Source organism: Xyrauchen texanus, chromosome 25 (assembly GCF_025860055.1).
Source record: "Xyrauchen texanus isolate HMW12.3.18 chromosome 25, RBS_HiC_50CHRs, whole genome shotgun sequence".
NCBI classification, from domain to species: domain Eukaryota; kingdom Metazoa; phylum Chordata; class Actinopteri; order Cypriniformes; family Catostomidae; genus Xyrauchen; species Xyrauchen texanus.
Window position 1 is genome coordinate 11415819 of NC_068300.1, and position 26472 is coordinate 11442290.

Here is a 26472-nt window from a genome sequence, read left to right on the forward strand (position 1 = left end):
GATGTTCCCTTACGACTCGGAACACTCTACATTGTGTAGCAACGCATATGGGGAACATAATCCCATCATGCCTCTCTACATGACATAACTTCCCAGAGAGGAACATGACGCTGCAGTCTTGTGGGATGGCGACCGACATGAGTATTCCGCAGTGAGTGATCCTTGTGTTGGCCAGGAGGGGAGCACTCATAACAATATATGAACTATAGTCATATAGTGTGAATTAACTCTTTATAAACCCAGTTGGGAAGGGAGTTTATTTATAATAAAAGTGCTTGTGACTTTATGGTAAATTATAATGGCCTGCATGCAGGTGGTTTTGTAAATGATAGGGAGCCCATATTTAAAGGGAGGGGCATAAGTATATATATTTGGCCAATGAATAGCAAGTGCTCTAAACAGAGAGGACTCGTGAAGAAAGAGACGTTATGTCTAGGTTGTGACCTTGCAAATGTGTTTTGAGAGGACCATCCTGCTGCAAAACATGTCTTTTGAGGACACACAATTTGTCCAGGCCCATAAGGAGTATATGCAATTGGGCAAGTCTTACCCTGCTCATAAACCAGGGCAATTGCATGGACAATCCAGTGAGAGTGCCTTTGCTTGGAGACAGACATTCCTTTTGTGTGTCCTCCATAACATATAAAGGGCTGATCAGACAGTCTGCACAGGGGATAGAAAATGCAATGATTGTTCCTCATCAAAATTAATTGGAGGAGGGAAGAAGTCCTGAAAGTGAACCACCTTGCTTTGAAGGGCGTGGTTAGGATCTTAAGCACATAGCCTTATCTGGGTTTGACAGTTGCAGAGGCAGCAGTAGTGCTGTCTAAATGGAGAGCATGCAAAAATCAACAGAGTACAAAGGCTCGAAGGGGGGCCCTACGAGAGCTTTTGGGACTAAAGTTAAATCCTAAATTGGGACTGTAGCCGGCCGAGGTGGGTTTAATCATCTTACTACCTTAAGGAACTTTATGCTTAAATCATGCTTGCCTATAGAGGCGCCGGCTTCATGTGCGTGATGAGCAGAAATAGTTGCCACATACACTTTGAGCATTGACGAATTGAGTCCTGCGTCTATTAGACATATTAGAATTTCATATATGGGGCAGGTTACTGGGTCTGATGGTGGGATGTGTCTCTTGCACAAGGAACACTCACAGAACGACATTTTTAATAAGACGCAAACACTTAAGTGACTCATTTAGAAATATAAATATATACAATTTATATCACACAATATACAAATCATAATATAAAATTTATTTGTACACAAACGCTGCTGAAGCGCTGTGGGGAATCAGGATGCTGAGGCCCGTTCACCAACGAGGTGTCAAACGGTGAGGTGGTGTGATGTTTGCCGGAGCACTGCAGGGGAGTGGAAAGTCTTCCCGCAAAGATTCCGCCCACTGACTCGTGTATATTGATGGCGTAGTAGAGGGCTTATAGACAAGAGATGATCGTTGTCTTGAAGTAATTGAAGGAAATGTTGTTCGTGCACCTGTTTTTATAGTGGACATTTTCACACCAAAACAGGCGGGGCTCAAACACCATAGCCAATATTAGAATATTTGCATTATTGTAGAGAGGTTTCAACTAGGTTGTATAAGAAGGTATTCCCCATATGCGTTGTTACGCAATGTCAAGTGTACTGAATCGTAAGGGAACTATATTTACACCCATTTTAATATCCAACAGATGAAAAGCATACATTTAATTGCTTAGAAAAATTAATGCTACAACTCTACTCAATAAGCTGCATGATTTGAGATATAATTTATGTCAGTAACACATATGGTGGTGGGACAGTTAACACAAATCCCAAATCCCTAGCCTAAATGTGATCAATAGTAATATTGATGCTTACCCTAGAGAGCAACACTAATAACTCAGTTTACCACTAGGTTTGGGGATGCTGGGGTTTGTTTGCCACTGTTATTTATGTGTCTCTGATAGCTCTGAATATGGTTTTGTTCAATGGTTTTAAAGCTGGTTTTGTTTCAGGACCCCCAGTTTTGTCTTGATGCCCAAAAGTAAACAAAAATATTCTGAAATCAAACACTGAAATTTATGAATTGATTTATTATTGGCTTCCAAATGTCCATTTGAATTTAAATGGTTTCATGCTTTTGGAAGCTAGAAGGCCTAATTCACTGCACAAAAAAATTGTTTTGCAAGTGATTGTATATTTAATGTAGTCATACTTTCATTTACCTTGCATATTTTTGTAAAACATGTTTGTGGATGATGGCATGTCATGATATCTGGCTGATTTGACTAGCTTCAACCAAGTGACAGAAGAATTTGTAGCAAAATATCCTAGAATTTGATTGGACTTAAGTCCAAATCATTTTCTCCTTTTAAAAGTTTATAAGCCTATTTGCCCATGTTTTGTTGTTGTTATAATTTTTTACAATTATATGATTATAATTTTTTTCATTATTTGCTTTTAGCACTATTTTTCTTCTGCTAGGAGCAAATCTATCAGAATCGAGCACAACTGTATCTGTCCACTTTTTCAGCTGTCTTGGCTTCTGAAGTATATTTTCCATAAAGTTTTAAAAATTTCCATTATTTATGTTCCGTCATATCTGTTATAAAAAGTTCTAAGCCCTGAACAAAACCAAACAGCTACAGAGTGAACCACAACATTGCAAACTTTGATTTGAAGCCAAAAAGTATTAGAAAATCACCTAAAAAGACAAAGGTACGAGACCTTTTTCATGAGGACATGAAACACAATCCATGAAGCATTGCAAATATGCAATTGAATTAAAAATGGAAAAACATAAAACTATTGATTTAAATTTGTTGATTGTAATTATAAAAACAATTAATTTCAAGTTTATTGCTAAACATTCAGATACATACAAACATATTGTAGTTTGAGAGTGTAGAAAGACTTGATTGATTGTGTCATTTTCAATGCATCATGGAAATAGTCTGTCACTGCAGTGATTGTATAGTGAGCATTGTTTTTCTGTAATTGTCTGATTGGTGGATTGTTTCCCTTCAGGATCATGGGTAGTGCAGTTTTTCACCAGAAATTGTGCTGTTAAATATGATTTAAATAAAAGGGCTGATGGTTTTAAGGATATTACATAGATTAACAACTTTTTAGATAGGGCTGCACAATATATCATATTCTAACCACCATTATGGTTTCTGCCTCAAGGTTAATTAAGCATAACCATCTGCAATATTAGTGAGTTATTAAGCAGAAATGATCAGCCAGGTAAGGCTGCAAATTGTTATCCATTTTGGTTGTGTCTATGGATGATAGACCAATCTTGTTCGAAGTCCATTTTGTTCACCTCAACTGACCATTCACTCTCTCTTCAGAAGTTTGCCATTGACCAATCACTAGCAGATATTCACGAGTATTGCATGTCTCGTATGAGTGCCGCTCTGTTTTGGTGTATTACACAAACTCGAAACACACAGGGATAATGATACAGTGTTTCTCAGAATGGTTCTTTGCTTGATAAACATGAAAGTAATTCCTTCTTGTGCTCTGATTATGTGTTGTACACAAAACAGCTGTGCCCTGTGTTTGGTTCCTGTGTGTTGCATGTGCTGACAGCGTTATATTTAATGTGCTACAGATTTACTTCAATTGCACATTTGCATAATTACAAATATGTTAAGCCATTACAAGTTACTAAACAAATGAACAAAAGTAACCCCATGACACCAGAGTTTTGTGGACCAAAGTGGAGATGAAAGCATTTCTCCATGTTGTCAACAGAAAGACGAAACGCACACTTGAGACCATATAGCAATGGCACATGCTAAATTATTGAAGAAATATATTACTATTGTATATTGCAATATAACAATAATAAAAGGACTCGAGTGTGAACACCCTGCAGAGTAACTCTTTCTATTGGTAGTAAAGCATGGGCAAACCTTTGGTCAAAAGGAATAATTTACTGGTTTGTAGTTTTAACACCTTGTTTAACATGAGAGCTGCTGTTTAATGTCATTTTATTGTTCTTCTAGAATTGATATCCAAGCAGTATCAACAGAATTTTTTTTATCTCTAAATTGAAAAGTCCTGTAATAAAGAAATTGTTCTCAAATTACAGTATAATCATGACTAATATTTGAATTTTGATTATAATTTTCACCATTATTGGAAAGCCCTACTCTGAGGTTATGGTAGGTCTGTCTTAAAAAGGTTTAGAAATTATTGTTAAAAACAATTCACCTATGGAGAATATGCATGGGATTTTTACTTCTGGAACCCGACTGTTGAGATCTATTGACCTGCAACAAATTTTTGGTCATGACCCACCACTTGAACACCACTGGATTAATGTTTAGGTGTTTCTAAGTGCATCATTTGACAGTTTTACCTCATACCTTTTGGCGTAGTGTAGCCTAGTGTAGTGGTTAAAGAACTGGACTGGTAACTGAAAGGTTGCAGGTTCCAACACAGCAATCGAATACCCATGAACTTTCACCATTGTGCTCTTGAGAAAAGCACTTAACCTCACATTGCTCCAGGGGTATTGCCCTTGTAATAACTGTATTGTGAGTTACTTTGGATAAAGGAATTAGCTAAATGACAAATTAGTTAATTCCCTGCTCCTATTTCGAAGTCTTGCTCATTTACCCTATTCCCCACTCTTGCTCCATAATCCTTCCCCGCAATCCAATTTCACATTCTGTCTTCTGAGTCCCTGTCTTGTTCCGCAGTCCTGGTATATAGTCTTGCATCACATTCCTGGCAGTCTTCGAGTCCCCCAAGTAATTGTGTGAACTGGTGAGTAATCTCCCTGCTAGTATGCCTAAGTTTCCATTGATTTTGTCTCAGCTTCCAGCTCCCCCAATTACCTCCATTCAAGCTTGTTAGTGACCATGACGTCAAGGAAGTGATAGTGGATCCTGGTCTTTCCTCTTTGATCCGTTTGTTTGCACAACTAATTGCTCCTGCTGCTTCCTTTTATTGGGAGTAGCTGAGCTATTGGGTTGTCTGGAACACAGTGCTTGTTCTGTTTAATGTGCTGGGGCTCTATAGAGAGCCACTGCAGATGGTTTAGGCTGCTCTGTACCTTCGTGTAGTCGTAATATTCAAACTTTCACATAGTATAGTGAATTCACTCCAAATTGCTGCCACTCTGGCCTCAAATGTGACCAGAAATTTACTTTTGTGGTTCTCTGTTTCAAGAGAAGTGCAAACAGCAGTGCTTGTCCCATTATAGTCAAGTTGTAATGACCTTGTTTGCTGTGCCATTCAATTGTTTTGCTGCAAGGGTGGAGCTTTCCTTTTTAGTATGTGGGTGCAAGTGAGAAAGTTGAAGTTAGGCGCAAGCTCCAGTAATTAAATAAAGCCTCTATCAAAAAGCTGTGAAAAGGAAATTGATGGAAAATTACCAGAAATTGTTCCTGCCATATTTGTTTACATAAGTTGTTTTTAAATTATATAAATTAATAATATCACTTCGTTCCAAAACCTTGTCAGTTTAGTTGATCCACCCATTGAAACTCTGCTATAGTTTTATTTGCTGGTCAGGACATTGCTTGTGTTGTTGTTAACATGGCAATTATTTTATTTTATTTTATTGTGATATTTTTGCCACTTAATTGCTATTTGAAATTGGACCGGAAATGTTGAGCAAAAGTTGGAAGAAGGGGACCCCATGAAGACTTTGCTAGCTGGAATCGAACTTGCATTGCCCAGATGATCACCATCACTGCATGTTAGGGCTGGGCAATAAAATGTATCAATATTTATAGAAGAAATATATTTTCAAATATCAATGATTTTTAGTCATTTTCGATATTTGGCTTATGTTATACAGCTACAATGATGAGCCAAAACATTTTGACCACTCACAGGTGAAGTGAATAATGTTGGTAATTTCCTTACAAGGCCACATGTCAAGGTATGAGTAGACTAGATGGTAAGCGAACAATTAGTTCTCGTAGTCAACATGTTGAATGCAGGAGTAATGGGCAGGAACTGTAGCGTCGGAACTGGAACTTGCAGCAGTGGAAGAAGGTCGCCTGGTCTGATGAGTCACGTTTTCTTTTACATTATGTGGACGGCCGTGTACATGTGTGCCGTTTACCTGGGGAAGTCATGGCACCAGGATGCACTGTGGGAAGACGAAAAGCCGGTGGAGGAGGTGTGATGCTCAGGTCAATGTTCTTCTGGGAAACCCTGGGTCGGTCATTCATGTGGATGTCAATTTGACACGTGCCACCAACCTAAACAAAGTTGCAGACAGGTACATCCCTTCATGGCAATGGTATTCCCTGATGACAATGTCCTTTTTTCAGCAGGATAATACGCCCTGGCACACTGCACACATTGTTAGGGAATGGTTTGAGGAACATGATGAAGAGTTCAAGGTGTTGCCCTGGCCTCAAGATTCCCCAGATCTCAATCCGACTGAGCATATCTGGGATGTACTGGACCAACTAATCCAACCCACGACGGCTCCACCTCTCAATTTACAGGACTTGACAGATCTGCTTCTAACATCTTTGTGCCAGAGTCCATGCATCAGTGGGCGGTGACATGCAGAGGACCAACAGCTGTGTTCTCAGCCCACTCCTGTATTCCCTGTATTCCCTGTACACACATGACTGTGTGGCAACACATAGCTCCAATGCCATCATTAAGTTTGCTGACGATTCGACAGTGGTAGGTCTGATCACTGACTATGATGAAACGGCCTACAGAGAGAGGAGGTGCACACTGACACATTGGTGTCAGGAGCACATCCTCTCCCTCAATGTCAGTAAGACCAAGGAGCTTGTAGTGGACTTCAGGAGGAAAGACAGAGAACACAGCCCCATCACCATTAATGGAGCACCGGTGGAGAGAGTCAGCAGCTTCAAGTTCCTCGGTGTCCACATGAGGAACTCACATGGTCCGTCCACACTGAGGCCGTTGTGAAGAAGGCTCACCAGCGCCTCTTCTTCCTGAGACGGCTGAGGAAGTTTGGAATGAACCACCACATACTCATACGGTTCTACACTAGTACTGTAGAGGGCATCCTGACTGGCTGCATCACCGCCTGGTACGGCAATAGCACCGCCAACAACCGCAAAGCCCTGCAAAGTGTGGTGCGAACTGCCAGAAACATCATCGGAGGTGAGCTTCCGTCCCACCAGGACATATATAACAGGCGGTGTGTGAAAAAAGCTCAGAGGATCATCAGAGACTCCAGCCACCCGAGTCATGGGCTGCTCTCACTGCTACCATCAAGCAGGCGGTATCGCAGCATCAGGACCCGCACCAGCCGACTACATGACAGATTCTTCCCCCAAGCAATCAGACTTCTGAACACTTGATCTCTCATGATCAATATACATCAGCACTGCACTTTATTAATCTTATTATCTCACACTGGACTGTCATAATTATATTCTCCACAATACATCTACAGCATATATATATATATATATTTTTTTTTAATATACTTTTTATTTTAATTTTATGTGTATTCTATATTGTGTGTATGGTTTACTGTACATTGTATATTATTATTGTGTTGTGTAATTATGTGTACATTTGATATGTAAATTGGGTTGTGTAAATATGTTGTTTATTGTAAATATGGTATATGTCTCGTCACTGTCATGACTGCTATGTTGCTCGGAACTGCACACAAGACTTTCACCTACTGTTGCACATGTGTATATGGTCGTGTGACAAAGTGATTTGATTTGATATTAAGCATACAATATGGTCATAATATTTTGGCTCATCGGTGTAGATGATCGAATCAGGTATGTGTCGCTAAAACGCAAGCAGTTCGGCAAAGTTATACACACAACTAGCTAACTGAATCACAGTCATGAAATCAGCCTGTTAGGAAGTACAACGCCTGTTAGCAGGCAGCTCTGCTGTCATGGAATGTCCTAACCTGCTATGAGGCATGGCAGCTGCTAGCTTGCTATCCGGCTAATATGATAACGTTGTGTACTGGACAAAATAGCACTGACAATGCAATACAGTCAGTCTATTGATTTAACACAACAGCAACTCCGACATCCACACCATTGCTGTTTTATGTACTGTTTAGTTAAACAATTTTGTATGATCCATAGCGCTGTCACAGGCAAGAATGTTTTTATTCTTCATGTGATGTTTATTGGCGGTTGGCAAGCCAGCTTATGGTGCATTACTTACCAAGCTGGACTGTGGCACGTCATGAGTGTCTTTCAGTGGACCCAAATGTTAGCTAAAGATGATGAAATTTGCGACATTTCATTAAAAAACTCACATACCTTATGTATGATTAAATCCAAAACGGAGTATATTTTAAAGGAAATTTACCCTCTGGTGTTTACTTGTAAACGAACAAGGTATGTTTAAATTAATTATTGAGGTCTAACAAACATGGTATGAAATGTATATCTTTATATATATCGATATTGAATGATATAAAAAAATTATATAGTGAATGTATTTTTGGCCATATCACCCATGCCTACTTCATGTGCTATTCAGGTCTCCAAGGAGATGCCTACATTTCTGATGCAAACGATAATGACCTTGGACAAAAGCAATTGCAATAAACAAATAAATAAACTGGAGTGGCTGTAAATCAAATTAATTAAAGAATATTGCTTCAGTAGTAAATTGAAGTGTTTATGATTGCAACATAAAGCAAGTGTCACACTTGCAGATTTTTCCAACAATTTTCAGGCCTTAGTTTAATTTACGTAATCGCTGGCCAGTAGGTGAGAGATGAAGCATGCATTAGCACATGCCAACAGGAGGTCGTTAATCCCTTGACTGACAGGACTCCTGACCATCTGAGTTAGTGGCTCCAGCAACTGGGAAATCACACGAAGCATTATAGAAAAATTGTTCAGTCACTGGTCTAGGCTCTTGTGCTCTCGTCAAGTGAGCAATGAGCTGCTTCTTAATTTACTGAAGAACCGATGAGATGTCATACTGATCTAAATCAAACTATTAGAATTATTTATGTTAATTCGGCACTCCTTTTGATATTTTGGCGAGCTACACATGACTGAATCGGAGAGAGAGTTTGTATGTCTGACACCTCTCCACCATTCTAAATTGGCAAGTGTGACAGACCTCCAGCTGAAGAGTGTGAGATCTCAGCAAAACTCTCAGTAAGTGTGACACCCTCAGCCAAAATTGAGTTGTTTGGAGTTGGCTAGTGTGACGCTGGCTTAAAACACTCCCAAGCGATCTCATTCAATGATCCTTTTCAAGACTGAGTTGTAACGTACCTCATCTTTTTTCACTCTGAAAGAAGTAAAACTTGTGGTCACCTAGTTTACATTACATTTTTAATAGTAACATGTATAGAAATAATATTGACTTAACACATTCATTGTTTAATGGCCTTGGAAGTCCTAATCCTACACATTACATTTATATTAGAAAACATTTAATTTTAATTTCTAACTTTATATGTAAAAATGTTCGCACAGGTTAATGAATAAAATCCATTGTGTTTTTCAATCATATTGAAATGTTTAGTGACACTCCTGCTTTGTTGGCAAAAGTGAATGTGATGTGCTTCCTGTGAGGGGTTAATCCATTTCTGCTGTTTAATGAGTCCACAGACTGCTAATGAGAACAAAGTCAAGTAGAATCTCTCTCATTTCCTCTGAGCCTCAGTCCACTCTTATTCAGTCTGGCTCTAGCAGTCTGTGTACCTTGGTGCATCTTGTGTTTGTGTGTGTGTGTGTGTTTTTCCACCACGTTAAACTTCATTGTAGTGAATTATGTCTGGTAGGGTTGTGCGGGCAAGCAAGACCCTGCATTTGCTGTCCCCCTCCCCGCTTTACCAGCAACCCCAGTGCACTCAGTTAGAGTGGTGAAGAGAGCACAGCCGTGGCTCCTTAATGACTCCCATCCCTCTCTGTGCCACGTTATTAATTAGCTCAATGATCCTCGCCGATGGGACCTGAGCGGCGGATTAGAGGCCCCCGGCACATGCCCGTGGCTTGCTTTGTCGGAAAGGTGAAGAGGGACAGGACCACGTGCCGTGTGTCTCTGGATAACATGGGCACTACAGCCAGTATCACTCTCAGAGCCTAGGGAACCAGGTGGATATGTGTAACAGAAAGAAATAGTAAGAATGCAGAAGGCAGAATGTGTTTATATGCATGTGTGAGAGTCCGATACATAATAAGTGAGTTAGTAAGTGTGTGTGTGTGTGTGTATATGTGTATGTATATATATATATATATATATATATACAGGTGAAACTCGAAAAATTAGAATATCGTGCAAAAGTTCATTAATTTCAGTAATTCAACTTAAAAGGTGAAACTAATATATTATATAGACTCATTACAAGCAAAGTAAGATATTTCAAGCCTTTATTTGATATAATTTTGATGATTATGGCTTACAGCTTATGAAAACCCCAAATTCAGAATCTCAGAAAATTAGAATATTGTGAAAAGGTTCAGTATTGTAGGCTCAAAGTGTCACACTCTAATCAGCTAAACACCTGCAAAGGGTTCCTGAGCCTTTAAATGGTCTCTCAGTCTGGTTCAGTTGAATTCACAATCATGGGGAAGACTGCTGACCTGACAGTTGTGCAGAAAACCATCATTGACACCCTCCACAAGGAGGGAAAGCCTCAAAAGGTAATTGCAAAAGAAGTTGGATGTTCTCAAAGTGCTGTATCAAAGCACATTAATAGAAAGTTAAGTGGAAGGGAAAAGTGTGGAAGAAAAAGGTGCTCAAGCAGCAGGGATGACCGTAGCCTGGAGAGGATTGTCAGGAAAAGGCCATTCAAATGTGTGGGGGAGCTTCACAAGAAGTGGACTGAGGCTGGAGTTACTGCATCAAGAGCCACCACACACAGACGGGTCCTGGACATGGGCTTCAAATGTCAAACGTCTTACCTGGGCTACAGAAAAAAAGAACTGGTCGGTTGCTCAGTGGTCCAAAGTCCTCTTTTCTGATGAGAGCAAATTTTGCATCTCATTTGGAAACCAAGGTCCCAGAGTCTGGAGGAAGAATGGAGAGGCACACAATCCAAGATGCTTGAAGTCCAGTGTGAAGTTTCCACAGTCTGTGTTGGTTTGGGGAGCCATGTCATCGGCTGGTGTTGGTCCACTGTGCTTTATTAAGTCCAGAGTCAACGCAGCCGTCTACCGGGACATTTTAGAGCACTTCATGCTTCCTTCAGCAGACAAGCTTTATGGAGATGCTGACTTCATTTTCCAGCAGGACTTGGCACCTGCCCACACTGCCAAAAGTACCAAAACCTGGTTCAATGACCATGGTATTACTGAGCTTGATTGGCCAGCAAACTCGCCTGACCTGAATCCCATAGAGAATCTATGGGGCATTGCCAAGAGAAAGATGAGAGACATGAGACCAAACAATGCAGAAGAGCTGAAGGCCGCTATTGAAGCATCTTGGTCTTCCATAACACCTCAGCAGTGCCACAGGCTGATAGCATCCATGCCACGCCGCATTGAGGCAGTAATTAATGCAAAAGGGCCCAAACCAAGTACTGAGTACATATGCATGATTATACTTTTCAGAGGGCCGACATTTCTGTATTTAAAATCCTTTTTTTATTATTGATTTCATGTAATATTCTAATTTTCTGAGAATTTTTCTGAGGGTTTTCATAAGCTGTAAGCCATAATCATCAAAATTATATCAAATAAAGGCTTGAAATATCTTACTTTGCTTGTAATGAGTCTATATAATATATTAGTTTCACCTTTTAAGTTGAATTACTGAAATTAATGAACTTTTGCACGATATTCTAATTTTTCGAGTTTCACCTGTATATATATATATATATATATATATATATACACACACACACACACACACACACACAGTATGTATTTGTGACACCTCCAAAGCTAGGGGCCATAGGGACATTACCTCCCCATGTCTTTCCTCACAGCATAGAACACTGCACAAGAGAAATAAAAGAGAAACGTCTGCAGGGCTCAAGAAAAATTATGGGCTATTGGTCTGGGGCCAGTGTGAGAGCGTCTCAGGCCAATTAACTTATAGGGCCATTGCTATATTGTCACTAAATCTTACATTTGTTGATATTGATGTGTTTTAGGCTTAGTTTTTTTGTGATGCATTAAACATTGTTGTTGCAAGTTTTACTGATTTAAAAGGTAACATTATACAGTAAATGTCATAAGATTTTTTCTAAATTGCGCAAATGACTCATGATAGTCTGGGAAGCATCAGTAACAAAAGGTTGAAAATTGTAAACAAACTAGTATTGTTTTGTATAGTATGCTGTCTTTTTACCAGCAAAAGTGTGTTGTGAATTTGTAAGTGTAATTTCAAGATGATATTGCACGTTTAAAAAATAAAACATAACATGTATTTTTTTTAAATAAACCACTTAAAACAGAAAACGTGTACAAATAAACAAATATAAATATGCAATTAAATAAATATAAAATGTATTATTTAAATACATTTTTTTTTATATTTAATTTTAATAGTTAATACAATTTTTTTTTACGTATTTTTATATTTTAGATGTCATTTTAAAATAAACATTTCTGTCTCACATAAAATAAATATTTGCATATATTTGCATATATACAGTTGGAGTGAATAACACTGATCATCTCCTAAGAAGGCCACATGCCAAGGTCTGGGCAGATTAGATGGTAAGCAAACAATCAGTTCTCTAATCAACATGCTGAATGCAGGAGAATGGGCAAGAGGAAAGACCTGAGCGACTTTGACAAGGGCCACATTTTTATGGCCAGACAACTGGGTCAGGGCATCTCTGAATCGGTAAGACTTGTGGGGTGCTCCCATTCAGCAGTGGTGAAGACAGTGGTCCTAGGAAGGACAAACCACAAATCGACGATGGTGTTGGGCTTCCAAGGCTCATCGAATCGCGAGGGCAATGAAGGTTGTCCTGTCTGGTCCGAACCGACAGAACGTCTATTGTGGCACAAGTTACACATTTTTTTTAATGATGGTTATGGAAGGAATGTGTCACAACACACAGTGTATCGCACCCTGCTGTGTATGGGGCTGCATAGCCGTAGATCGGTCAGAGTGTCCATGATAACCCCTGTCCACCGTCAAAAGCACCTACAATGGGCACGTTTTTCTTTTTTTTTTGTGGTAGGACCAGTGAGAATGCTGGGCAGGTAAAAATCTGAACTACTAGCCCATATGAGCCAAAATCCTCATTGTTGATTTCTAATGCAGAATGTGTTCATGTATGTGTGAGAGAGACAGAGAGATACTGTAAATTAGCATGTGTATATACAGTATGTGCATAATACCTTGACAAAGACAGGGGCCGTAGGGCCCTCACTTCCCCCTGTACTGTCTGTCTTCCTGGCATAGAACAGTGCACAAGTGACAAAAGAGAAGCCTCTGGCCCACTTGTGTGTGACTGAATCCCTCCTCTACGTATGACTGCAGAAGACGGTGTCTCCTTGCCCTCCTATCGAATCCATCTGTTTATCTAAGGCACAGTGCTCATGACATATACATTAGTATTGGTCGAAATGAAAATAAACTGGGAAAGAGAGTGGGACTGGCCTCTCCAGATGCCTGGCAGTGGCATGGAACAAATTAACATAAATGTCATTGTCAGAACAGAATGAAGAAAGAAATTGGGCCTGCGAGCAAGCTGTGCCCCCAGCTGATAACAAAGAGACTTGTTTTAGTACACAAAAAGGTGAAAGCAATGATAGGAAGGCATAGTTAGATGATGTATTGTTTAAAGGGATAGTTTTCACCCAAAAATATAATTTCTCTCATCATTTACTCACTCTCATGATGCTCCAGACCTGTATGACAATGAACATTTTCCATGAAACACAAAAGCAGATGTTAAGCAGAATGTCTTTAACACAAAACACTTCCACTGCATCGTTTTACCATAAAATTACTTTAATGGTGTCTGAAGCTAACATTGTGCCTAACGTCTCCTTTTGTCTTACACGGAAGAAAGTCATATGGGTTTGGAACATAGTGACAGTTTTCTCATTTTTGTGTGAACTATCCCTTAAAGGTGAAGGGTGTCATTTTATCATTGTTAAAATACGTTTGCTTAACTCAGTTTAATATGCAGAGACAACTAAAAGGAAATCATTCATGGTTTACTTGCAGAAGAATGGAAACACTGTGACTGTCTGGTGTTTTTAACATAGCTTTTTTTTTATTACGTCAGGGTTGCCCACACTTTTTTGTGTGATGATCTACTTTTAAATGACCAACTCAATAAGATCTACCAACAAAAAAACACAGTTTCATTTAAAATAAGATAATGCTTGTTGGGACTACTGCTTGTATCCATTATATAATAATGTTCAATGTTGATATCATTCAGTTTTAAAACTAAACCCAAAACACCTAGATTACAAGCACAATAGATTACAATAGCCAGGGCATTTATCTTATTCTGATGATTTGCGCTGAATGAATTAGACAGTTTTGCCTAATCCGGGCAGTTGCATCGCAATTTTGCGCTCTGTTCTCAGAAGTCCTTGGAAGGCGCGTATGCGCAAACCTAGTTGTCATGGCAACTGAATAAACAAAACCTCGCCTGGTCAATATTTACTCGTCAAGTGCAAGTCAGACAGAAACTAAAAGAAGGAAAGACATTATATTTATTTGTATTAAAATTTTACGAAAGTACATTTAAATTTTGTGCGATCTACCAGCATTGCCTTTGCGATCGACTGGTAGATCGCGATTGACGTATTGGGCACCCCTGGATTAAGTGGTATAGTTGTATATGTCAATTAATATTGAATATTGGCCTAAACCAAGGCCAACATTTTCAACGGTATCTCCTAGAGCTTTCAAGCTACATCCTTTGAACTTGGTACAGACCTTCAGCCTGTTGTGACTAACTAATCAGATTTTGTTTTTCTGTATCAGACCTTAGAGTTGGCTAAAAACCCCATAGACATACATTGTGCAATCATTATTTTGCAATTCCATTTGATGCCACCAGTGGTGCTGAAATTGCACTTCACCTTTAAGCCAGATAAACTCAGAATGAAACTACAACTTTTTGGTTGGATGTGAGTATAGACTAACAGAACTGTATCATTATCGGCCCTGTATCAAAGCTTCAGCATGTGGTGTGCCATTTGGGTACTGCCTAAAAATTGCCATTCAAGTCGCATCTTACTTACCGTCTGATCCTGGCGGCAGTGATAATGCTAATGGCAGCGTGTTGGCGTGCTGTTGAGACACATGCTCTCGCACATCATACGTCTCTATATGCCTCTCGGCGTCACCAAGGTGACAGCAGTGCGCTGCCTGTGTGATTATTGACTGGGTGAACTTGTTACGACCCCGCTGGTGTGCGAGTAAAGGGCAGGGAGTTAGTGTATGCCGCACTGTCTGTCAGAGATGTCAATACTGTGATGAATGTAGGTGCTGGTTATTAAAACAGAATTAGAGCGGGGGGCATGCGAAGGAGGGTGGGTTTGGAGGAGGGCGATAAATGATGGTGCAAATGGCTCTGCATTTGAAGGCTGTAGTGCCGGATGGCACAGCATCAGTGTCATCCATCTTTATTATCCTCCAGGGAGAGGAAAGAGAGAGAAATAGATAGAGAGAAGGTTGGGGAGCGGTCAGGGATGCAAGAGCCCATCGCTGAGCCTTGACTATCACTGATTCCTCCTGCTGGTCACTTTCTCTTTTTCGGTCACCTTTCTTAATGTCATCCTCTCTTCCCTATTAGTCCTGCTTTCTTTCATTACCTTCTTGTTCTCCTTCTTTCCCCTACATTTTCTCCAGCACAGAGGGAGGGGAAGACCCCCTACTACTATTAATCATTGTGAAGTCTCAAAGCCCAGCGGCTGTGCATAGTCATGCACGCAGACACACCAACATCCACACACACAGAGGAGATGTGTAGAACGGGCCAGCCGGTGGGTTCACTGCACAGTCACAGTGTACAGGGAGAGAGGATGATTGGACGAGCCGGCATTTGGCCAGCCCCTTTGTGTCATATTGCCATGACTGCAAGCAGCGGTTGCTGCTTGCAATTTGTATTCTTTCCTCATGCACCACAGAGCCCACAGAGAGGGCTGTTGCTTTTTTCTAATTAGTGCTTTATTTATTGATACCCCAGTTAACATCTCTCCTAATTTTGGTGAGGGTCTGTCTCCATTACTGTAGGATTCATTGGGTTCAGTTTTTTTATGGTGCTCCTGAGAACATGGAGACATTCAGCTCACCTTCCTCCTCTTACCAGAGAATATTCTTCTCTCCATGCTTCCAGTATTTATCAGAATATATTGCAGATGGACCTATGTATTGGCCAAACATCTGTAATGGTGTGGTGGTGGTGTAGTGGTCTAAACCACATAACTGGTAAACTGGTAATCAGAAGGTCGCTCGTTGGATCCCCATGGTGGCTTAGTGGGCTAAAGCACTGAACTGGTAAGCAGAAGGTTGTCGGTTCGATCCCCACAGCCACCACCATCGTGTGCTTGGGCAAGCACTTAACTCCAGTTTGCTCTGGGGGAATTGTCCCTGTAATAAGGGCTCTAAGTTGCTTTGGATTAAAGCGTCTGCCAAATGCATAAATGTAAATGTAATAGCAATTATGTAATCAGACATCATCCGCTTGTTTAAAGCGGAAAAACATGTCGGACAGTTAGCCTACAACTCGTGCTGTCTGTGAAAGAAAACATCTCCTGTGTGTAATTACTTTGAATTGGTTGAGAATTAAGGCTGTCAAATATATACTATTCGTCGAATTTAAGGTTAAAATGCAAATTCGAATGCTAAATTGAGTATTTGAAATTTGGATGTGTGCAAAGCGCTGATGATGACTCAATGGCCATTCAGACCAGTCGTATTCTTGGGTTAAAACAGACGCAGTGCTACGAATGAAACCGATCACAGGTGTCTCAACTGAAGGTGGCTGAATTTACTTTTTATTTGACACATTGCTCCTGCACAAGACACTAAAAAGCAGCGAGAGATGCCATCTATCATGTTCAGAGCAAACTAGCCATTAGATGTTGGTCTTTGGCGGTTGTGGCTCAGGTGGTAGAGCGGGTTGTCCACTAATCGCAGGGTTGGTGGTTCGTTTCCCAGCCCACACGACTCCACGTGACGAAGTGTCCTTGGGCAAGACACTGAACCCCAAGTTGCTCCCAATGGCAGGCTAGCACCTTGCATGGCTGCTCTGCCATAATTGGTGTGCGAATGTATGTGTGAATGGGTGAATGAATCTCAGTGTAAAGCGGACCATTTGTGTCTTGACTATGCCTTCGTTTGCTCTTATGAGCGTCTCGCTGCCTAAGCATTAGATACATACGTACATCGGTATTTCATGAAAAACACTTTGGTACCGCAGATATTATGAATCTTGAGGCCATGGTAGTACCGAGGTACCAGTGTAGGCTAAAAATCAGATGTCTTGTAGATTTTCCCCCTACCTGAAATAATGTCTTTGAAATCTGAATATAATGAGAATTTTGGTAATATTTCAATGAAAAGTTAGAATTTAGTTTCTCAGCACTGTTGACAGCCCTAGTGGCAATGACAGCAGAGTAGCCATTTGTAAGCTTTGCACTGCTGAATTTCATGAGGTGAAAGTACCAAAACTTTTAACATATTATTTGATTACTCACAGCAAAGAATATGATGAGTTTGTTAAAGCTTATACGGAGGCTGCTTCAGCTAAAAAGGGGCTTGCTTCATTATTTTGAAATTAGTTAATGCAAGCTAAGAACGTTATAAAAAATAAGAAATCTTACCAATTTAAAGCAAGCCTGATATGAGGCCATGTACTATTTAGTTGTAGAGAGAGATGTGGCGACAGAATAAATGTACTTAAATTGATTTTAAAGTTGTTTCAAATCATTGATAATTATTTACAGAAGTTGGCATAAAAACAGAACTAAAAAACAGTATCAGTATTGCCCAATGATGTTCTAAATAATCGGTATAGGAACACAAATGTTGTATTGGTGTATGTCTAGAATATATGCTTATTTATGCATGGATTTCAATATGTTGCCTTGTTTTAATGAATATTAATACACATTTAGTCTAAGTATTCTTTCTCACATTTCAACTGCCACTGTCTAAGTGGAAAAAGCGTGTTGCTTTAGCTTGCCCAGTTTTGGCAAGCGATGCTGCGCCATCTGCGTTTTGTCGTTCCGCCACTTAAATGAGAGTCTGGATCATTGTGTGGTAGACAAAACATTTACTCAAGGACTTCAGGAAGAGAGCCAGAACATGTAGAAGGATAACTGTGTTTGAGATTAATATGATCCCAGTTGTTCACTCAGGTCACTCCCATAATCTAAGAGAGACTCTTAACCTCAAAATCTTTTACGCAACCCTCTTAACATCTGAAACACCAACACAGTGGATCCAAGAAAAAGCACCAAGTATCTAGAATGTTGTAAGACAGCCCTTAACTACCAGCCACTCCTTTTCATCAGCATGTTATTCACTCTTATTTATGTCATCTTGGTGTGCGGCCACCGTAAGACTGATCTCAATAAAATGGGATCATAACCCCTGAGTTAAGCCATTTAAAGCTCATGTCCCTTTTTTCACACCGTTTTTATCTTCCACTAAGATAAAACTAGTCTTTGAGCTTGCCACTATTAAAGCACAGCTAATAATCTTGGAATAAACTCCCTGGCTCTTATTTTTTCTTCAGTCATTTATATTTTGCAGTCTGGTGGATATGTGGGAACTTAAACCCTCAGTTAAAGTAATAATTTAAATACTCATGCTGTTCTAAACCCGTTTGACTTTATTTTGCAGGTGATGTTAGGCAGAATGTAAAGTCTCAGTCACCATTGACTTTCATTGCATCTTTTGACTGAAGCTGTGCGTCCCTAACATTTTGCCTAAAATCGTTCATTTTTCACAGAATTGTTTTTGACATTTTGAAATTACATGAGGGTCAGTAAATGATAGCAAACATTTCATTTTGGGTGAACTATCCCTTTCACACCATTTTACTTTCCACTTGCCTTTGATCTTGCCCCTATTAAAGCACAGCTAATGATCTTGGAATAAACTCTCTCCCTCTTATTTGTTACTTCAGTCATTTTATATTTGGCAGTCAGGTGGATATGTTGCTAAGGCCTAATTTAATGGCACTACAGTCTGCATTAGAGAGATGATAGCTCAAATGGGTCAAATAAACCCCGCTGTGAGAACCAAAAGAAACCATTAATTAATTATTTCATTAGCATCCGCTCCTCTCAGGTGATCAGTCAGTGCCACGGTGCTTCCAGCCCTCCATTCCGGCCGCTATCTCGTCCAAACACCTGCAGTGACTGGGTCCTCCCTTTCTTTCCCCCCATCTCTCTTCCACTCGCCTCTCCAGGCCCCGTGTGCTTTCCCTGCATGCCCTGATGGTGCCAGACCCGGTTGTCAGTCCAAGTGTACTGTTTATATTTATGTACAGAAGGGGGGGGGGGGGCATGGCACTGTGGGGTTTATTGACTAAGCATTAAGTGGGCATTATCAGACGATAGTGATGTTATTTATGAGGCATAGGGAGAGACACTGTGGCTGAGTTATGTGAGAACTAGTCTATGGATGAAAGCTGCTCACACAGAGAACGCTGATAGCAGCCCACGACTGTCCCCGCACCTTGGTGCAAAATACAAGGGGTGTGAGGTACCCAGACGAAAAGAGCTACAAATTTATGGGCAGTCGTTTTGTGCCAGCCCACAGGTCAGCCATGGCCTGTTTATCTGGGTCTCACTGTCATCGTTGCAGTCAGGGATCTATGGCGTTATGCAGAGCAGATGCAAATGTTCACAAACTTGACACTTTGTGCTACAGAAATGCAGATGTGCGTATAATGTTGAACCTGTGGGAGAAAGAATTGTTGAGATTTATGACATATGGTTGTGATTTATTTTGTGTGAATTCATGATTTAAATATTACTTGGTAATGTGGTGGATAGGTGAGAAAAAAGGGTCAGAGACCAAACCATTTTCAGCATTGTTATCATGCCTGTTTGGGAAAGGTTTATTTATTTACCATGCAATTTCCTTCAGTTAATTTACTCTCATAATTTCCTCATTAATAATTTGGGTTATGGATCAATGTGAAATATGAGCAGTAAACTCCTGGTGGCAGTTTGAAAACCCCTAGTTTCTTCTATGGACCTTCTTTTTTTAAATTAGAGAAGTGTACAGAGGTCAAAAAGTGCATAAATGTAGAAAGCATTTGGATTATGTATTAGGGAATGTATGTACAGTAACATTATGTAAATAATTTGGCCGTCACACTAGTGCAGATTATTCTATTTTGCGGAGTTGCCATTGAGCAGATAGAACTTTGACTTTAGTTTAATAGACACATGCTTTTACAGGCTTTATTTTTTGCCATTATAGGCATATCTATGTTTGTTTCTTGACCTTTTGACACTTTTAGCAATATGGACTTCTAAAAAGTAAAGTCTCATTGAAACATTTTACAACACTCTAACTAGTTTTTTATTTTATTATTTGTGTGCTAACAATGTCCAATAGTGTATGTACATGACTTGTGGGAGACTTTTTTTCTGAAAGTCAGTGGTAGGGTTCTCACCACAGTGTTATTTCCACCATATTGCAAAAAGAGTATTGTGTTAAAATATATTTTTTGAATTTTTAAAATAGAATTGCTGACTATTTTATCTGGCTAAGGCTAAAACATTTTATGTATCCTAAATACACATAATTAAATAATGTTTTTTTTTTTTTTTTTTACACTTTTTGCATAATGGGACAAAATTACATTTTGATTGGAAATTTACTTTTACTTTTTTTCCCCTTCATCTTATTTGGGGCAAAAATGTTTGGTGTGGTGGAAATGACACTATGTGACAGAATAATTTATAAAAATATTTTCACACAATAAATATTGAAATAACTTGCCACTTTGTTTAGATTATCATTGTTTTAAACATGTAATATACACTCACTGAGCACTTTATTAGGAACACCTGTACACCTACTTATTCATGCAATTATCTAATCAGCCAATCGTGTGGCAGCAGTGCAATGCATAACATCATGCAGATACGGAAGCTTCAGTTAATGTTCACATCAACCGTCAGAATGGGGAAAAACGTGATCTCTGTGATTACGACTGTGGCATGATTGTTGGTGCCAGATTTGGTTTGAGTATTTCTGTAACTGTTGATCTTCTGGGATTTTCATGCACAACAGTCTCTAGAGTTTACTTGGAATGGTTCCAAAAACAAAAAACATAATGAGTGGCAGTTCTGTGGACGGAAACGTCTTGTTGATGAGAGAGGTCAACAGAGAATGGCCAGACTGGTTCGAGCAGACAGAAAGGCTACGGTAATTCAGATAACCACTCTGTGCAATTGAGTAGAATAGCATCTCAGAATACACAACACATCGAACCTCGAGGTGAATGGGCTACAACAGCAGAAACCACTTCGGGTTCCACTTCTGTCAGTCAAGAACAGAAAACTGAGGCTGCAGTGGGCACAGGCTAACCAAAACTGTACAGTTTAAGACTGGAAAATTGTGGCCTGCATTGATTGAGCTCTATTTCTGCTGAGGAAAACAGATGGTAGGTTCAGAATTTGGCACCAATAGCATAAATCAATGGACCCAACCTGCCTAGTGTCAACAGTCCAGGTTGGTGGTGGTGGAATGGTGTGGGGAATGTTTCTTGACACACTTTGGGCCCGTTAATATCAATCAATCAATAAATAACAATAAAAAAAAAAACAATCATCGCTTGAATGCCACAGCCAATTTGGGTATTTTTGCTGACCATGTGCATCCCTTCATGGCCACAATTTACCCATCTTCTAATAGTTACTTCCAGCATGATAAAGCACCATGTCACAAAGCAAAAGTAGTCTTAAACTGGTTTCACGAACATGACAATGACACATAACATTTTTTTTTTTTTTATCTTTTAGTTTGAATAAAAATCAACCCCTGGGACATTACATTTCACAAATTGAGGAAACACCCCAATATAATTTATAGATAAATTATAGTGTATGATTATAAGTCTTAACTCCATATTCTCAATGCAAGTTCTCAAAATGGCCATAGGGATTTCTGTTTAGTATTGTCCCTGAAAAAGTGAACATTCTTTGGACATCTTTGGAGACCATCACTTGATTCATGTGAGACCAGACCAAATGCAAGTAATGTTTACAACCGTATAACAGTTTAAGTGCTTTCTGCTGAAATATGAGTTGGTTTTAAGATGAATGGACAGAAATAAGAGGAAGGAGTGTTTCATTCACCAACATCTCAGTTTATTTCAAATTACTTATTACAATAACAGCTGTTGATTCCAAACTTGTATTGCAGATTTACACGTCTCATGTTTACCCCTCAGTTGCCAGAGCAGCACATAAAAATGAAAAATGATCAAATGCACTTTCAAGAATAAAACAAAATTCCTTTCTAAAAAAACAAAATCAGATTGGTCAGATGGGGCCTTTTAAGGATGAAACCACATCTGACATCATATATGATCACGCACACCTTTTCCACTTCCTCACCCCCTATCATGTCGCCCATAAAACGGCAACATGTACAAATACTCACACTTCACCTACCTAAAGCCATCTTTCTCTCCGGTAAACCAGGTCAGCAAACAAAAAGCAATTATGTTAGGCAGCTGCTGCCTGGGAGTGGGTAATTACAGTGCAGTGTGGACAGCTTCATTCTAAACAGGTACTAAAAGCATCATTAATCATTTCCATCATGATGCCTCAGTCCGTTAATGCTCACGTGACGTGCTGCCAAGGGCCCGCCAGGGATGGAAGCAGGCATCTGCGGGAGATGCCACTGTGCGATTGGCTGACGGCAGAAGTCCTTGCGAAGGTCAGCCAGTCAGCTGGGCTGACCCGCCTATGACCTCTTATCACTTGACTTTTGAAAGGCTGGAGATCATGCCTTGATATCAGCTGGAGAGTGAGCAAGAGAGCGGGAGGGTAAGATAAATGGCACTGAGGGAGAGACATGGAGGAGAGGAATGGTGGAGGGATGGATGAATAGGAGAGAGGGGGAAGATTGAAGACATTTAGGATGAAAAATAAAACAGTGGGTTGATTGAGCACCGAGGGTTTTCCCCTATACACAGACTGACCAATAGAAATGCGCATCATTATTATGCATTATTGCTTTTCCTGCAGATGCATTTTTAGGTCTTAAGCAGGTCCAGAAACCTTTGGTGCCACCCTTTCTTTCGCTTTTTCTGATTTATGCCTGTTCTATATCTATATTACAACTTAAAGACAGCATTAAAACAGCATTAAAATAAAACTATATCAAAATGCTACATTGGTTTATTATAATTATTTAAATAAGACAGTGTTCAATTTAACATATAAACCTAATTAATGAGCCTCAGGTGCAAAGACAATAACATGGTTGCATCCGTCAGCATTCTGTGTATTGCAACATGATGTTTCTGTGTTGTAAACTGCTTCACGGTGACTTGGTTAGTGTGGCAGTCTTGAACTAGGTCTCTGTTAGACATGGAGAGGAAGATTGAGAACAATGCTTTATCTGAAAGCCAGACAGACAGACAGACAGACAGACAGTGTCCTCTCATTGTGCCCTGCCTCTTTTCTTCTGCTCCTCACATCTCCCCCTCCACCTCTTCTTTCTCCTCCATGTGTGTCTGTGAAGCTATCACTATGGCAACCTCACCGAAGGCAGGAGGGAAGTGTGTCTATGGCAAGGGGGCTGGCTTAGTTCAGACAAATAAGCATTGCAGGGCTCATTTATTCAATTTTGTTAACCAGAAAAAATGAAACAAGAAAGGTCAAATACATATGCGTTTGCATATTCATTTACACGTTTATGTTTATATCACTTGTGCAAAATGTAAGGAATGAAATATAAGGTTTATTTTGGTGAATGATGCAACTGAATAAAATGTCTGGCAGTCCAATTGAGCCTTGTATCTGTTAAGAGAAAGCCTTGAAATATTACTATTAATTTTTCTGTGTTGCCCGTCAAATTGTTTTTCTATTTGATGAAGAATATGCTACTTTTCGTTGTTCATTAAATGTTTCCTTTTGTTTTCGTACCCCTAGAAAAAACAAATATCAGCATCAGCAGAATCTATGCTCTTGTTTTCTTGCTTTTTAGGTCCCTGTATTGCTTGTCTGCATCTTTTCAAAGGGCAAACCAAATCCTGTGAGTCCGCAGTACTACACCATAGAGGTCAGCGCTGCTTCTTGGGAACCACACATAAAGGCCTCCTTTATTTATTCCAGCAACAATTGCCAAAGAAGGGCATGTACAGCCAAGTGAGTTGTCATCTCACACACACACACACACACACACACACACACACACACACACACACACACACACACACACACACACACACACACACACACACAAATCAGTTAGAGATCCTCTGCACCTCATAGTTTTGAATGTAAGAAAACCCTGAATGTAACCTTGACACATTTTCACCACTGTAAGCATTGTCTTTCTCTGCCTCATTCTGATTCCTAGATCTGGGCTCTGTGCTCCCCTCCCCCTTCTCCGAGAGCACAATTTCTTAGCCTGCCAGAAGTGCTGAGTGCTGCTGTTTGCTTTGTATACACAGAAATTTGCTGAGGCTGTAAGCTGTCCCCAAACATCTGTTCTCAGGAGTCTTAAATGGTAGGAGAAACAAGGGCTAGAAAGTGGTCTGCGTACACTATTCCTGTGCAATATGTATGCAAGGTGCCCTAAGACCTCAACCACCCTTTGTGTGCCATTGACAAGCAAACAAATGAGCAACAGTTATCAATTTTACTGGCTAAGGTTGTGTGTTCCAAATGAACCAATACAATGTCTGATTGTAATAGAATGGGGGTATGGTAGTGGTATGGGAAGAGGCATTGAAAGTTGTGTGTCTCCTCTTGTTAGTGCACAATAGTAACCAACTATATCAAGGACCACCCATCAGAAGCATCCACAAGAAGAGGAAGCCACACAGGTGAGACATGCAGTGGCTTTTAAAAAGGACAGCTATGAAAACATTTCACCTGTATTTTAAGTTTAAAACAACCAATTCACATACTAAACCATAATAGTCACATTATATGAAGTAGTTTGAACATTCTGAAAATGTTTGCATTTTAAGTAGGATGATTTCCCTCCATTATAATATGGTATAATATTGCCGTTTTCTGGGATTATTATTATTTGTATTCAATTAAATATGGAATTTTGATGGCTGTTATTTGGGTGAAACTGCTCGGGATGATTTTATTGATTTAGTAATCGAAGACAAAGAGATAAAATCCTTTTCAGTGAATTGCTAATGCTGAAATGAACCATGAGACATGTACAGAATCTATATAAAGCAGCCAAGTTTAAAGATACAAAATAAAGATAAAATGCATCAACTAATTATAAGAAGGAATGAATATGAGGAATCTGATCTGTGTTTGTTTGAATTATATGAGTGCTGTCCCCACATAAATCTGATATACTGTATTGTCCTATATGACGATATAGTATATAAAACTTTAGTTAATTTGGTTGTATATGTACTTAAATTCCACTAGGATTTGGGGAAAGATATGATGCATATAGAGTAATTGGCAATTTTTTTTATAATTTGAAAAATATATTACATATATGTACAGGTAGCCTATATGTGACATTTTATGTCTGTGAAAATAGTACATGAACATATAGATGGCTTTTTTCTGTGCTTCTATATTTATGTCTTTTTTGTTCTTGCAATAAAGCAAAAAAAAAAAAAGCATAAAGCCATCTTGGAGGTCACAAAGCTCAGTGTATTTGCGTCTGGAGTCATTGATGCGCACTCCAATGCAACTGTTACTTATAGGCCCTTAATACAGTAAATAATGTATGCTTTCGGTCATCATTCTAAGAGCATTGCTTAGGGAGGTAATATCGTTTGCTCTCAATTACTCAGTGAAATGCAACAGCGCACTGTGGATTATACTTGATCCTAATACTTTATATATGTCTGCACCCACATGCCATAACGTGGGCATTAAGCCATTGCGTGCGGATGTAACTGAGCTAAAATGCACAACATCGTATGTAGGTGAAATCTAATGAGCTATACTAGAGGAAAACTTCCTTCCTCAATGCTAGAAATGTCATTCGTCAAACTCCCGAGAAGGAAATCTACAGTATCACAAACAAGTGTTTGCCTTTCCTGTCCCAAAACTTTTACGTCCGCACGTTTAAAAACACATACAAATAAACCAGTCATTCATATGCTCTTGCTCGAAGGTTATATAATTCCATTGGTAAACAAATTAAACTACTACTACTAATTATTATTATTTATATTTAATTTATTATTAATAAAAAAAACAATTATTAATAAATTACATATATAATGTATTATTAATAATAATTATTATTTGTATTATTATTATTATTAATTATAAATGATATATATATATATATAATTTATTTTGAATAATATATATATATATTATTAATAATAATAAATTATGTATATAATTTATTAATAATACTTATTATTTGTATTCATAATAATAATACACACA

General features: G+C 39.2%; 1 long non-coding RNA gene across 2 annotated transcripts in view; it reads left to right on the forward strand.

Moving 5' to 3' along the window:
* The window catches only part of LOC127619188 (uncharacterized), a 45546-nt gene extending 19710 nt beyond the window's left edge, over positions 1 to 25836 (forward strand). Inside the window, exons 1-3 of one of the 2 annotated variants that reach the window (XR_007967541.1) lie at positions 22285 to 24228; positions 24443 to 24592; positions 24842 to 25836. This is a non-coding gene — a long non-coding RNA (uncharacterized LOC127619188). Of the gene's footprint in view, positions 1 to 22284; positions 24229 to 24442 lie in introns of those variants that run through there. The other variant, XR_007967542.1, reaches the window with a different exon arrangement.
* Positions 25837 to 26472: the final 636 nt, after the last annotated feature.